This window comes from Leucoraja erinacea, chromosome 39 (genome assembly GCF_028641065.1).
Source record: "Leucoraja erinacea ecotype New England chromosome 39, Leri_hhj_1, whole genome shotgun sequence".
Lineage (NCBI taxonomy): Eukaryota > Metazoa > Chordata > Chondrichthyes > Rajiformes > Rajidae > Leucoraja > Leucoraja erinaceus.
Genome location: NC_073415.1, coordinates 5,918,764 through 5,932,707, shown reverse-complemented (window position 1 = coordinate 5,932,707; position 13,944 = coordinate 5,918,764). Strand labels below are relative to the sequence as shown.

General features: G+C 47.2%; 1 protein-coding gene across 3 annotated transcripts in view; it reads right to left on the bottom strand.

Annotated features, from left to right (window-relative positions):
* Window positions 1–8,908, bottom strand: part of rab3da (RAB3D, member RAS oncogene family, a) — a 35,382-nt gene extending 26,474 nt beyond the window's left edge. For 2 of the 3 annotated variants that reach the window (XR_008726359.1, XM_055664185.1), the window contains exon 1: window positions 8,705–8,905. The gene's annotated coding sequence lies outside the window, so the exon portion shown is untranslated. Of the gene's footprint in view, window positions 1–8,704 lie in introns of all 3 variants that reach the window. The other variant, XM_055664186.1, reaches the window with a different exon arrangement.
* Between the last annotated feature and the right edge of the window lie 5,036 nt (window positions 8,909–13,944).

The window sequence follows — 13,944 nt, the reverse complement described above, 5'->3', positions numbered from 1 at the left end:
TCAGTGGAGCAAGAGCGAGGGTGGAATCATCTGCCACAGAAGGCAGTGGAAGCCAATTCACTGGATATTTTCAAGAGAGTCACACTTAGCTCTTAGGGCTAAAGGAATCAAGCGATATGGGGAGAAAGCAGGAACGGGCTACTGATTTTGAATGATCAGCCATGATCATATTGAATGGCGGTGCTGGCTCGAAGGGCCGAATGGCCTACTCCTGCACCTATTTTCTATGCTTCTGAAGAAGGGTTTCGGCCCAAAACGTTGCCTTTTTCCTTGGCTCCATAGATGCTGCTGTACCCGCTGAGTTTCTCCAGCACTTTTGTCTACCTTCTATGTTTCTATGTACGATGATCCAATCCCCAGATCAGCTCAACAACAAGTCTTAGCTGAAGATTTTTTCCTCTGAGGGAATGAAGATTTTTTCTAAAGATCAGGTCCTTCGGCCCACCGAGTCCGCGCCGACCAGCGATCCCCGCACGCTAACACCATCCTACACACACACTAGGCGTCATTTACAATTTTACCAAGCCAATTAGCCTACAAACCTGTATGTTTGGATTGTGGGAGGAAACAGGAGATCCCATAGAAAACCCACGCAGGTCACGGGGAGAAAATACAAACTCCGTACAGATAGCACCCGTAGTCAGGATTGAACCAGATTTCTGGCCCTGTAAGGCAACAACTCTACTGCTGCACCACCGTGCCGCCCTAGAGATCTAATGAATTTTAAGAGCAGGATGTGATTTTGGCAATGTCTGGCCCCACGCAATCAAAGAAAACAACACAGAACCAACTAAGGTGTGTGAAGACCTATCCGTGTTCTATAGAGGTGCTGCCAGATCCGCTGAGTTACTCCAGCATCCTGTCACCTTTCGAACGGAGATGTCAGGACAGGCTTAACCTTATAGACAGAGGGAAACGCCCGGGACCTGCAGCGTCCAACTCCCCTCCTGAGCAAGATGTAACATGATGGTGACTCTACCTGCAGCTGTCCCACCCAGAGTCAGAGAACCGAGCAACAGTTGCGGCCTCAACTCGCCCCAATGCATCGTAATGCACGTGGTAATGCGACTGGTTTATCTCCCTCTCTCAAAGACCAAGGATGCATCCCCGATCTCCCAGTCTACCTCATTGGGGGACCCGGCATGGAGGCAGGGATGGAAGAACAACGAGAGGCCCAGAGAGTGTGTGTGTGTGTGTGTGTGTGTGTGTGTGTGTGTGTGTGTGTGTGTGTGTGTGTGTGTGTGTGTGTGTGTGTGTGTGTGTGTGTGTGTGTGGGTGTGTGTGTGTGTGTGTGTGTGTGTGTGTGTGTGTGTGTGTGTGTGTGTGTGTGTGTGTGTGTGTGTGTGGGTGTGTGTGTGTGTGTGTGTGTGTGTGTGTGTGTGTGTGTGTGTGTGTGTGTGTGTGTGTGTGTGTGTGTGTGTGTGTGTGTGTGCTCTAGTTCCGAATCCTCTGCCCAGGGGATAAGCCAGTGTTTGTACGTTTATTCAATAGACAATATGTCACCCATTCCTTCTCTCCAATGTGCTCTGTCTTGTTGGGTATCACTGAAGTTTAATAGACATAAATCTTCCTGGTTCTACATCCAATAGACAATAGGTGCAGGAGGAGGCCATTCGGCCCTTCGAGCCAGCACCGCCATTCAATGCGATCATGGCTGATCATTCCCAATCAGTACCCCGTTCCTGCCTTCTCCCCATATCCCCTGACTCCGCTATCTTTAAGAGCCCTATCTAACTCTCTCTTGAAAGCATCCAGAGAACCGGCCTCCACCGCCCTCTGAGGCAGAGAATTCCACAGACTCCCTATTCTCTGTGAGAAAAAGTGTTTCCTCGTCTCCGTTCTAAATGGCTTTCCCCTTATTCTTAAACTGTGGCCCCTGGTTCTGGAATCCCCCAACATCGGGAACATGTTTCCTGTCTCTAGCGTGTCCAAACCCTTTACAATCTTATATGTTTCAATGAGATCTCCTCTCATCCTTCTAAACTCCAGAGTGTACAAGCCCAGCTGCTCCATTCTCTCAGCATATGACAGTCCCGCCATCCCGGGAATTAACCTTGTGAACCTACGCTGGGCTCCCTTAATAGCAAGAATGTCCTTCCTCAAAGTAGGGGACCAAAACTGCACACAATGCTCCAGGTGTGGTCTCACTAGGGCTCTGTACAACTGCAGAAGGACCTCTTCGTTCCAGTCTAGGTGCTGTTGCTCAGCCTTTTCTTTTCTTTACACTTGTAATTTCAAGTTTTTGTGTACCTTGTGTGTTGTGACTGTTGGCAGACCAACTTCCCTCAGGGGATGAATAAAGTTTATCGTATTATGTCACATCCTCAAAGAACTCCATCAAACATCATCCTGCACCAGCGCTCCCCAAAACCTTTGCACCTTTGATTCCTGGCCCTCTCCCCATTTAAAGCCCTGTCCCACGGTACGAGTTCATTCCAAGAGCTCTCCCGAGTTTAAAAAAAAAATCAAACTCGTGGTAAGCACGAAGAATGAATGTAGCGGGTACGTCGGAGCTCGGGGACGTCTCTTAGCGCCAATGGCAGATACTCGGGAAGACTCGCTAATGGCAGGTAAGCACGGTAAGGCTCGTGAAGATTTTTCAACATGTTGAAAAATGTCCATGAGAGCCCCCGAGTACCGACGAGTGGCCATTACCGTAAATCTCCGAGTTCGAATCAGGGCAAACTCGGGAGAGCTCTTGGAATGAACTCGTACAGTGGGACAGGGCTTTTAGAAAGTAGTCTACACCATTATTTCATCGACCAAAAGCCAAGACCAGACATTCTGCAGCGCTGTATTCCATTTGCCATTTCTTTGCTCTCTCTCCCAACCTGTCCAAGTCATTCTGCAGAGTCCCTGCTTCCTCTATACAACCTGCAGCTCCATTTATCTTCGTATCATCCACAAAGCCCTCATCCAAAGATAGGCACAAAATGCTGCAGTAACTCAGCGGGTTAGGCAGCATCTCTGGGGAAAAAGGAATGGGTGATGTTTGGGGGCTGGGACCCTTGGTCAGATTCTATTATCCAAATCATTACAGTACAATGTGAAAAGTACAATGTGGACGCTACACCCACCCCTGTGGAACACCACTAGTCACCGGCAGCCAACTGGACAAGTTGGAAGATTCAATTTGGAGGATCTCATAGAAACTTACAAAATTCTTAAGGGGTTGGACAGGCTAGATGCAGGAAGATTGTTCCCGCTATTGGGGAAGTCCAGAACAACAGGTCACAGTTTAAGGATAAGGGGGAAGTCTTTTAGGACCGAGATCAGAATTTTTTTTTCCCACACAGAGAGTGGTGAATCTGTGGAATTCTCTGCCACAGATGGTAGTTGATTGGCTATATAGTTCATTGGCTATATTTAAAAGGAAGTTAGATGTGGCCCTTGTGGCTAAAGGGATCAGGGGGTATGGAGAGAAGGCAGGTACGGGATACTGAGTTGGATGATCAGCCATGATCATATTGAATGGCGGTGCAGACTCGAAGGGCCGAATGGCCTACTCCTGCACCTATTTTCTATTTTCTATGTCCCCCTTTATTCCCATTCTTTGACTTCCGCCAGTCAGTCAACCTTCTATCCATGGCAGGACCTCCCCTCTAGTACAACGGGCCCCTAGCTTGTTTAGCAGTAATATTCCAATTAACTTCACCATCCCCAGGCACGGGAGTGGATGCAAATTGTCCCTGCTTCCTGTACCTGAACTATAGGCTCCTTACTTGCTCGTGAATTCAACCAGGGAGGTGCCTTTCCAAATGTGAAAGAAAGAACTACAGGTGCTGGTTTACACTGAATATGGACACAAAATGCTGGTGTAACGGTAGACCAGGCAACATCTCTGGAGAAAAGGGAATAGATGACGTTTCGGATCGGAACCCTTCTTCAGACTCCAGTCAAACCAGCATCTGCAGGTCCTTCCTACATATTTTATCTGCTCGACAGCAAACGCTGATCAAGGTATGCCTACCTTGAAGTTCTCATTTTCCAGTCTGAAGAAGGGTTCAGACCCCAAACATCACCTACCCATTTCTCCAGAGATGCTACCTGCCCTGTCGAGTTACTCCAGAACTTTGTGTCTATCTTCGATGCCTTTCTAACATAGGTGTAAAAACTAGGCAGAGAGCTAGGCTGGCACTGTGGCGCAGCAGTAGAGTTGCTGCCTTACAGCGCCAGAGACCCGGGTTCGATCCTGACTATGGGAGTGTTGTCTGTACGGAGTTTGTTCGTTCTCCCCGTGATTGCGTGGGTTTTCTCCGGGTGCTCCAGTTTCCTCCCCCACTCCAAAGACATACAGGTTTGTAGGTTAATTGGTTTTGTTAAAATTGTAAATTGTTCCTGGTGTGTAGAATTGTGTTAGTGTACGGGGATCGCTGGTTGGCGCTGATTCAGTGGGCCGAAGGGCCTGTTTCCGTGCTGTATCTCTAAACTAAAACGGATACGGAAATAAGCCCTTTGGCTCATGCCAACCATGTTGGAATTTTGGACTAATCTCATTTGCAAGCATTTTGTCTATATCCCTCTCCCCCCATCCAAACTCCAATACATCATCCAAATGTCTTATCAAAGCCATCATTTTTGTCCACTTCCACAGCTTCCTCTGGCATTTCGTTCCAGATATGAATTGCCCTCTGAGTGAAAAACCTTGCCCCTGAGATTCCAATTAGGGCGGTGTTTGCAAACCTATTAACAATTGTTGGTTAATCTTTAAGAACCATTTAGAGCTGTTTTCTAGTGTAGTTTTAGTGCGATACTGGGGTGTGGTGATTTGCTATTGAAGTACAACATGTCCACATTTCTCCAAAGGAGTTTGCAAATACATTATCACCACAGCATCTGCAACGCTTGCGGCAATTTCTGAGGAGCGTCCTGTGTTTACAATGTGGGGACATAGACCCAGCCCACTTTCACATCACATCCACCCCCTCCCAAACACACGAGGGGCAATTCACCGAAGCCAATTGACCTCCAAACACGCATATCTTTGGGATGTAGCAGGTAGAATGTACAGGTGCCTGAAATCTGCAACATCCAGGTTCAGGAATAGCTGCTTCCCCACAGCCATCAGGCTATTAAACTCAACTCAAACAAAACTCTAATCATTAATAGCCCATTGCACTTTATCTGTTTATTTATGTGTGTGTATATATATATATATATATTCAGTGGTATATGGACACACTGATCTGTTCTGTATTTATTTATGCCTACTATGTCCTGTTGTGCTGAAGCAAAGCAAGAATTTCATTGTCCTATCTGGGGCACATGACAATAAACTCTCTTGAATCTTGAAACCAAAGCACCAGGAGAAAACCCACACAATCACAGGGAAAACAGCAAAACTCCATGCTGACAGCACCGGATGTCAGGATCGAACCTGTGTCCCTGGGGCTGTGAGGCAGCAGCTCTATTAGGCGTGCCACCTTCTAGTGGGGATGGATGCCCACTTACAACTGGAGCCCCCTCTCAAAACATAGACTTGCCCAAGTCTGAGTAAAAAATGCCCTTAGATCCCCTCACTTAAACCGGGGCAGCAGCAGAGTTGCAGAGACCCAGGTTCAATCCTGATTACGGGTGCTGCCTGTACAGTCTCCCCATGACCCGCATGGGCTTTCTCCAGTTTACCCCCTGCATTGCAGACATGCAGGTTTGTAGGTTAACTGGCTTCAGTAAAAATTGCAAATTGGCCCTAGTGTGTGGGATGGTGCTAGTGTGCATGGATCGCTGGTCGGTGCGGCTGCAGGATCTGTTTCCGTGCTGTATCTCTAAACTAAACCAAACTGATATAGGCTACCCTAACCTGGGGGGGGTCTGGAGTATTGTGTGCAGTTTTGGTCTCCTAATTTGAGGAAGGACATCCTTGTGATTGAGGCAGTGCAGCGTAGGTTCACTAGTTTAATCCCCGGGATGGCGGGACTGTCACATGAGGAAAGATTGGAAAGACTGGGCTTGTATTCACTTGAGCTTAGAAGGATGAGAGGGTATCTTAGAGAAACATATAAAATTACAAAAGGACTGGACAAGCTAGATGCAGGAAAAATGTTTCCAATGTTGGGCGAGTCCAGAACCAGGGGCCACACAGTCTAAGAATAAAGGGGAGACCATTTAAAACTGAGATGAGGAAAAACTTTTTCGCCCAGAGAGTTGTGAATTTGTTGAATTCCCTGCCACAGAGGGCAATGGAGGCCAAATCACTGGATGGATTTAAGAGAGAGTTAGATAGAGCTCTAGGGGTTAGTGGAATCAAGGGATATGGGGAGAAGGTAGGCAGGGGTTATTGATTGTGGATGATCAGCCATGATCACAATGAATGGCAGTGCAGGGCCAAATGGCCTCCTTCTGCACCTATTTTCTATGTCCTATAAAAACATTTAACAGACATTTGGACACATGCGTGGATAGGGTAGGATTCGGGGGATATGGGCTAAATAGGGGCAGGTGGGACTAGTGTAGATGGGGCATCATGGTCAGCATGGGCAAGTTGGGCCGACGGACATGTTTCCATGAAGAATGTTTAAAAAGCCCAGGAACCAGAAGACATGGGTTTAAGGTGAGAGGGGAAAGATTTCATCGGAAGCTGAGGGGCAACTTTTTCACACAAAGGGCGATGGGCAAAGATCATAGAGGGCTCTGTGATCTTTGGTGATGGGTATCTGGAACATACTGCCAGAGGATGTAGTTGAGACAGGTACTGAACATTTCAAAGACACTCGGACAGGTATGTAGGTGTGCAGTGCAGCTGAAGAGCCGGTCTCATTGTGGTTTGACTCTAACGTGACTCTCCCTATTACCCAAGCCGTTCAGCCTCTCGTAACTTTACACTGCACTCGACTTAATGACATGCTTGTCAACGGCAGCCTTTCAGGGGACAGGGTGTGTGCCGGTGCGGGACTTGACGGGAGGCGGCAGTGGGACAAGGCAGACTGACTAACTAGAGGAAACCGCACCCAATACAAGGAGCCAGCAGCGCCCATATTACATTAATCACTCGCCATTGAGAAGATTGTTAAACAGGTCGCCGGATGGGGGAGAGAGGGAGAGGGGGTGGACAAAGGGGAAGGGGGGAGAGGAAGAGGGAAGGGGAGAAGAGGGCAAGGGGGGTGGGGGAAGAGGCAAGGGGGGAGGGGGAGAAGAGAGGGGAGGGGGAGGGGGAAGGGGAGGGGAATAGGGGGGAGGAGAGAGGGGGGGGGGGGGGGGAGGGGGGAGGGGGGGGGAGAGGGGGGAAGAGATGAAGAGAGGGAGAAAGAGGAGGGAAGGAGAGAGGGGGAAAAGGGAGAGAGAGAAAGAGAGGGGAGGAGAGGGGGGAGAGGGGAGGGGGGAGAGGGGGAGAGAGGGGGAGAGAGGGGGGGAAAGAGAGAGAGGGGAGTGGGGGGGGGGGGGGAGGGGGGGGGAGGGGGAGGGGAGGGGGGGAGGGAGGGGGAGGGGGGGGAGGAGAGGGGGGGGGGGGAAGAGAGGGGGGGAGGGGGGGATGAGGAGAGGGGGGGAGGGAGAAGAGAGAGGGGGGGAGAAGAGAGGGGAGGGGGGGAGAGAGAGGGAGGGGGGGAGAGAGAGGGGAGGGGGGAGGAGGAGGGGGGGGGGGGGAGAAGAGGGGGGGAGGGAAAGAAGAGGGGGGGGGAGGGGGGAAAGAGAGGGGAGGGGGGAAGAGAGGGGGAGGGGGGAAAGAGAGGGGAGGGGGGAAAGAGAGGGGAGGGGTGAAGGAGGAGGGGGGGGTGGTTGGGGAGGAGAGGGAGAGGGAGAGATATGCTGCACAGTAAATGTGGGCAAAGCGAGCACAGGGAAAGAAGCGAAGGATACAGTGGGACTCGAGTCTCCATTAAGGCGAGAGATCGTCCAATGTTGAGCCCTAGACTGTGTTCAGTGGGATTATAGAGGCTGAGGGGACGAGGTGAAGGGACGCCGTGTGTGTGTGTGTGTGTGTGTGTGTGTGTGTGGGGGCTGTATCATATGTATGCACCCCCTCCCCCTGTTCCTACTCCCTCCCATGCCGTCTCTCGCCTCCCTCCTCAGCTCCCAGCAAATTCCCATTTATTCCCTGCTATTTATTCCCATTCTATTTTGTTTTAAATCACCAGATATAACCAAATGCGCAAAAGATTCCCAGTGACCAAATCCAGGCAAAGACACATTAGCAGCAACCAGGTTTTTGATATTTCCACCAACCCTTCGTTGTGGTCGTGAAGGCGACGCCTGCTCCTTGTAACAGCTGTTGGCAACATTGGCCTCGAATTGGACGTTTAAATATCCTTAAATACAGGTAGTTACTTCTTGAATTAAAGCTACCGAGCCGAGGAACGTTCCCCATTCTCTGTCACTTCGGACTTTTGTCAATTAAATACATTTTAGCCCATTTTCAAAATGCTTTGGCCAGTTAATGGCTGGAACAGTGGATTGAACGAAAAATGAATGCTCGCTTTGACTGGCTGAAGAAGGGTCTCAACCCCCATTCTCTTTCCTTGAAATGTTCCCTGACTCCTTTTCTCCAGAGGATCTGCCTGACCCGCTGAGTTACTCCAGCATTTTGTCTATCTGCAGTTTAAACCCTATACACAGTAATGTGAAAACTCTTTGAAACTCTGCAAGTAATTCAACGGCACTTCAGGGCAATATCCGCCAATGTTTCCTTGCTAAAGGCTGCATCGTAAAATTCTAATCATTCATTAATGAAAATGAATGCACAACTTATAAGGCAGAACAAATTACCTACCTCTCCTGCTTTGAGCTTGCGACCGAGTCTGTTTTCACACAGGCTTCTTGTCTACACCCGGATCTGCACACGGGGCTGTCTTGAAAAGGTGTGTCTTGCAAGTACAGCCCACAGCAATCAACTACCCACAGCATCCAACCAAACAAAATACTGTACTGTACACACACATACACACCAGCCGCCTTCAATCCAATCTATAAATGACCACAACTCCACTTGTGGCAGAAGCGATGAATCACATGAGCAACTAAATGTCATAGAAACATAGAAAATAGGTGCAGGAGGAGGCCATTCGGCCCTTCTTCTTCTTTGGAGTTTTACGGCAATGTTGCATTGCTGCCACCTTCTGGGTTCATTCCACAGTACTCATGTCTTTATATTAGATCCATTTTATAAGCCCAGAGGCCCTCAAGAAATCAAACAACAACTTTATTCCTTTTCCTTTCCCTCCACACTCTAGAATGTTCTTTACTGATATTTCTGTCAATCCAATTTTCCTCATTTCAATGATCATAAATCCTCTTTCTGTCTCGTATCTCCTACATGCAACTAGGGCATGCTGAACTGTTTCTGATTGATGGCATTCCTCACACAGCCCAGTAGGGTGTTTTCCCAATATTTTTAATGTGCTGTTCAGGTGTCATTCGGCCCTTCGAGCCAGCACCGCCATTCATTGTGATCATGGCTGATCATCCCCGATCAATAACCAGTGCCTGCCTTCTACATTTGCCAGGGCAGAGTTGTTTCCAAATCCAGCCGTGATACAAGCCAAGCATGGCCAAGCAGTCTACCCCAAATATTCCCTATGAAACTTAATGCAAATAGGCATTTGCGAATGGGCTACATCATTTTCCTATCGACGTTTGAGCAGTAGGAACCAGTTAACCTGGTCATTTATGAAACCAGATAATGTGCTTGCTATTTGCAATGCAAATGGTTCCCTGAGCAACACTATCACCTGCTCTCAGTCCAGACCAGAACTCAACTTATGGCTACGTTTCTGTAGCAGTGAAAGGTTCATTCTTTATTATAGGGTGATTTCACCAAATGTCAAATGAGCGTAGATCCCCCCTCACGTGACCGAAAATTTTAACTGGAGGACATATGTCACTTCGGTACATGTTAGTGAATGGGGAAACATGCACTTTCACACCCGTTAAAAACATGCAAAACGGCCGAATTTTGAGCTGAAATTTTCTGTGCTAGTCGGGGTGACCGTGAAGCACAGCGACCTAAATTTTCAGGCAAAAAAAAAGATAGAAAGTAAGGTAATTACAAGAGGGAACTGAAAGTGGAAAAACAGCAGAAGTGAACAGCAGACATTTGCCGTGGAGATTTAAAGATCCAAAATATCGGGAATTATCGCGTTAGCTCGCTGAATTTGATCAAAAGTAAGTTAATAATGCCTCATTAATCATTAATAATTAATTAATAATTAATTAAATAATAATTAATAATCATCTCATTAGTTCAAAAGGTGTAGGAGCAGAATTAGGCCATTCGGCCCATCGGTAGAGCTGCTGCCTTACAGCACCAGAGACCCGGGTTCAATCCTGACTACGGGTGCTGTCTGGATGCCTTTTTTTATACGTTCTCCCCGTGACCTGGGTGCTCCCACACTCCAGATTCAAGAACAGCTTTTTCCCGTCTGTGATCAGACTATTAAATGCTCCTCTCATAAACTGCAGTGTATTCCCGATCACAATGTAGTTGAATAAATGATTTGTGTATTCCCGATCTCCTGACCTAACTCAATGCAGACCTTGTACTATTTTTAACTGCACTTTTTCTGTGACTCTAATGCTACAATGTTTTAACACAATATTTTGTGTTCTGGTACTTTTCTTTTTGCATTACTTATGCATGGCTTGATTGTACTTGTATAATAAAATTTGACTGGATAGCATGCAAATATTTTCACTATCTCACCATACATGACAATGGAAGGCCAATACCAATCCTGTCACTAACAAAGGCCAACATTTATTACTCATCCTTAATTACTGTTCAGAAAATTATGGTGAATCATCCATATAATTAAAAGTCTCATCTTGACCACTTCCCGTTTGCACTTGCTTTGATTTTAGAAAAAACGCTATCACATATGGCTGTGATTTTTTGGCCATCTTACTCAGAGTCCTCCTCCGCTGTGCAGGCCCTGGGGATTTTTCCCATCAATGAAAAATAAAAAACTTATTAGTGTTCAAAAAATCTTGAGTTTCCCTCTCCTGTCAATCACCGCCATGAAGGCCACGCCCCTTCTGGTGGGAGGGTGAGGGACTATAAAACCCGGAAGTGTGGGCGTGGCTCAGTCTGTGGGCAAGATGGCGAGGGAGAGGTCACGACTCTCTGTCTGAGCTGGGAAACTACAGAACACTGTTTGTATGCAATGTACTTGAATAAATGATTTGTTAGCCCTTAATGAAAATGAAATTAGTTGTTTGGCCTGCCCTGTGCTTGAAACTGTAATGACAATGGAAATGAAGTTAAAATGCAATGAGCTGTTTGGCTTGAGCCTGCCATGTGCTTGAAAGTGCAATGGCAATGGCAATGGCAATGGCAATGGCAATGGCAATGGAAATGAAGTGAAAATGCAATCAGCTGTTTGGCTTGGCCTGCCCTGTGCTTGAAACTGCAATGCAATTGGAAATGAAATGTGTTGTTTGGCCTGCCTGAAACCACTAATTTTGGCCCACAAGGCCCCTGTTAGCCGAGAAAACAGTCCCTTTTGCCCAAAATCTCAGATATTCACTCGGTTTGGGAGTAAATTGTATTGATTCTCACTCCTTTTCCTCCTAGCACAGGAGTCTATAACTAGAGAATGTAGGAGTAGAACATTTCGAGGGGGTTTGAGGAAGAAACATTTCACCTCAAAGGGTCCCTAGTCAAGAAAGCACAGCAACGCCTCCACTACCTTCGACGGATGAGGAGAGCTGACCTCCCCCCTTCTGCCCTCACGACTTTTTACAGGGGTGCCATTGAGAGCATTCTTACCAGCAGTCTCTCAGTCTGGTATGGCAGTTGCTCTGCTGCTGACCAGAAGGCCCAACACTGAGTGGTGAGGACAGCGGAGAAGATCACCCCAACCAATAATCCAGGACCTATACCCATCTCGCTGTCGCAAGAGAGCAAGCAATATCATCAAAGACACCACCCACCCAGCACACAAACTGTTCACCCTCCTACCTTCCGGTAAGCGCTACTGCAGCAGGCGGAGCAAAACCACCAGATTCAAAAACGGATTTTTTTCCTCAGGTCATCAGACTACTCAACACACTCAAGAAAATTCCATGAACAGTACCCAAACAAAGACAACAAACTGTGAAAATAATTTTGGCTCAATGTCTCCAGTACGAAATTTGCACTTTTTCTATATTGCACCTTTCATTGTTGCACCCTGTGTAAAATACCTCAAAGTTTTTTGCTACATTTTGGCATACTGTGCATATTTTAATATTTTAAATAATGTATGTCTATTGTCTATTTTTATTGGTATGTTGTCTGTCTGTGTTTTTAATATTACTTGCACATTTGGAGTATGGGGAAATGTAATTTCGATCCTCTGTGTAACTACCGTTGCATAATTGAATTGAGAATAAAGTTTACTTTGACTGGAATCTGGGTTTGTAGGTTAATTGGCCTCTGCAAATGGCCTCTAGTTTAGTCTAGTTTAGAGATACCATGTGGAAACAGGCCCTTCGGCCCACTTAGTCCATGTGACCGGCGATCCCTGTACACTGGCACTATCCTACACATTAACACGCTGAGTTACTCCAGCATTTCGTGACAACCTTCAGTCTAAAACTATCTCGTTTGAAGGAAGAGATGAGACAATGCTGCCACCTGCTGAGCGCAACATGAATTGCTGCCCAAATTATTGGGTGGATGAGTAAAATGTGTAAACCTATCCATGTTTCCCAGTGATGCTGCCTGGCCCGCTGACTTACTCCAGCACTTTGTGTCTTTTTAGGTGGATCCTTTTAGCTTGAAATGTGTTTTACATTGAAGGAGTTTGTACATTCTCCCCGTGACCTGCGTGGGTTTTCTCCGGGTGCTCCGGTTTCCTTCCACAATCCAAAGACGTACAGGTTTGTAGTTTAATTATCCTCGGCAAAATTGTTAAATGTCCCTGGTGTGCGTGGGATAGTGTTAGTGTACGGGGTGATCGCTGGCTAGCACTGACTCGGTGGGCTGAAGGGCCCAAAGTCTAAAGGAAAGAAGCAATGAATGAGATTGAGATTTTTAATGATAAAATACATGATGATAAAAGAAAATTAAAATAATTCCACACTGCTCAAACTCAGTCCGACAATTAGTCTTCCTTTTTTTTTAACCATTCACACATTTTATACAATTCTGATGTTAAATCCATCAATTGATGAATTGATTGCCAGACTGAAGCAGATGCCACAACATACATCCACATGCTGTGAAAGTACAGACTGCAGTTCTCAGTACAGACAATCTTACCAAAACTCAGGTATTGCATGTTCATGAGGCTAAAATATTTCTCAGACGAAATTCTGGTCAAAAAGAACATTCAGCAACCTCCCTCCCTGCTCGTTCTTTCTCCCAGAAAACTATGACTCACTCTGGTAATTTAGTTTAGATACAGCATGGTAACAGGCCCTTTGGCCCACCCTGTCCGCACCGACCAGCGATCCCCACACACTTATGCCCCTGTCCCACTTAGGAAACCTGAACGGAAACCTCTGGAGACTTTGCGCCCCACCCAAGGTTTCCGTGCGGTTCCCGGAGGTTGCAGGTAGTGGAAGCTGGTAGGGAGACTGACAAAAACCACCGGGAACCGCACGGAAACCTTGGGTGGGGCGCAAAGTCTCCAGAGGTTTCCGTTCAGGTTTCCTAAGTGGGACAGGGGCATTACACTATCCTACACACAACAGGGACAATTTACAATGATACCAAGCCAAATAAATTACAAACCTGTACGTCTTTCACTGTGGGAGGAAACCGGAGCACCCGGGGAAAACCCACGCAGGTCACGGGGAGAACGTACAAACTCCATACAGACAGGACCTGTAGTCGGGATCGAACCCGGGTCTCTGGCGCTGTGAGGCAGCAACACTGTGCCACCCTATATTGTCAGCACATACTCGGCGTACCAAAGGATTTGCTTCCATACATTGACTTCCACGAGTTTATCCAAAGTGGTCTGCCAAGCACATAGTCATACAGCATGGAAACAGGCCCTTCAGCCCAACTTGCCCATGCCAACCAAC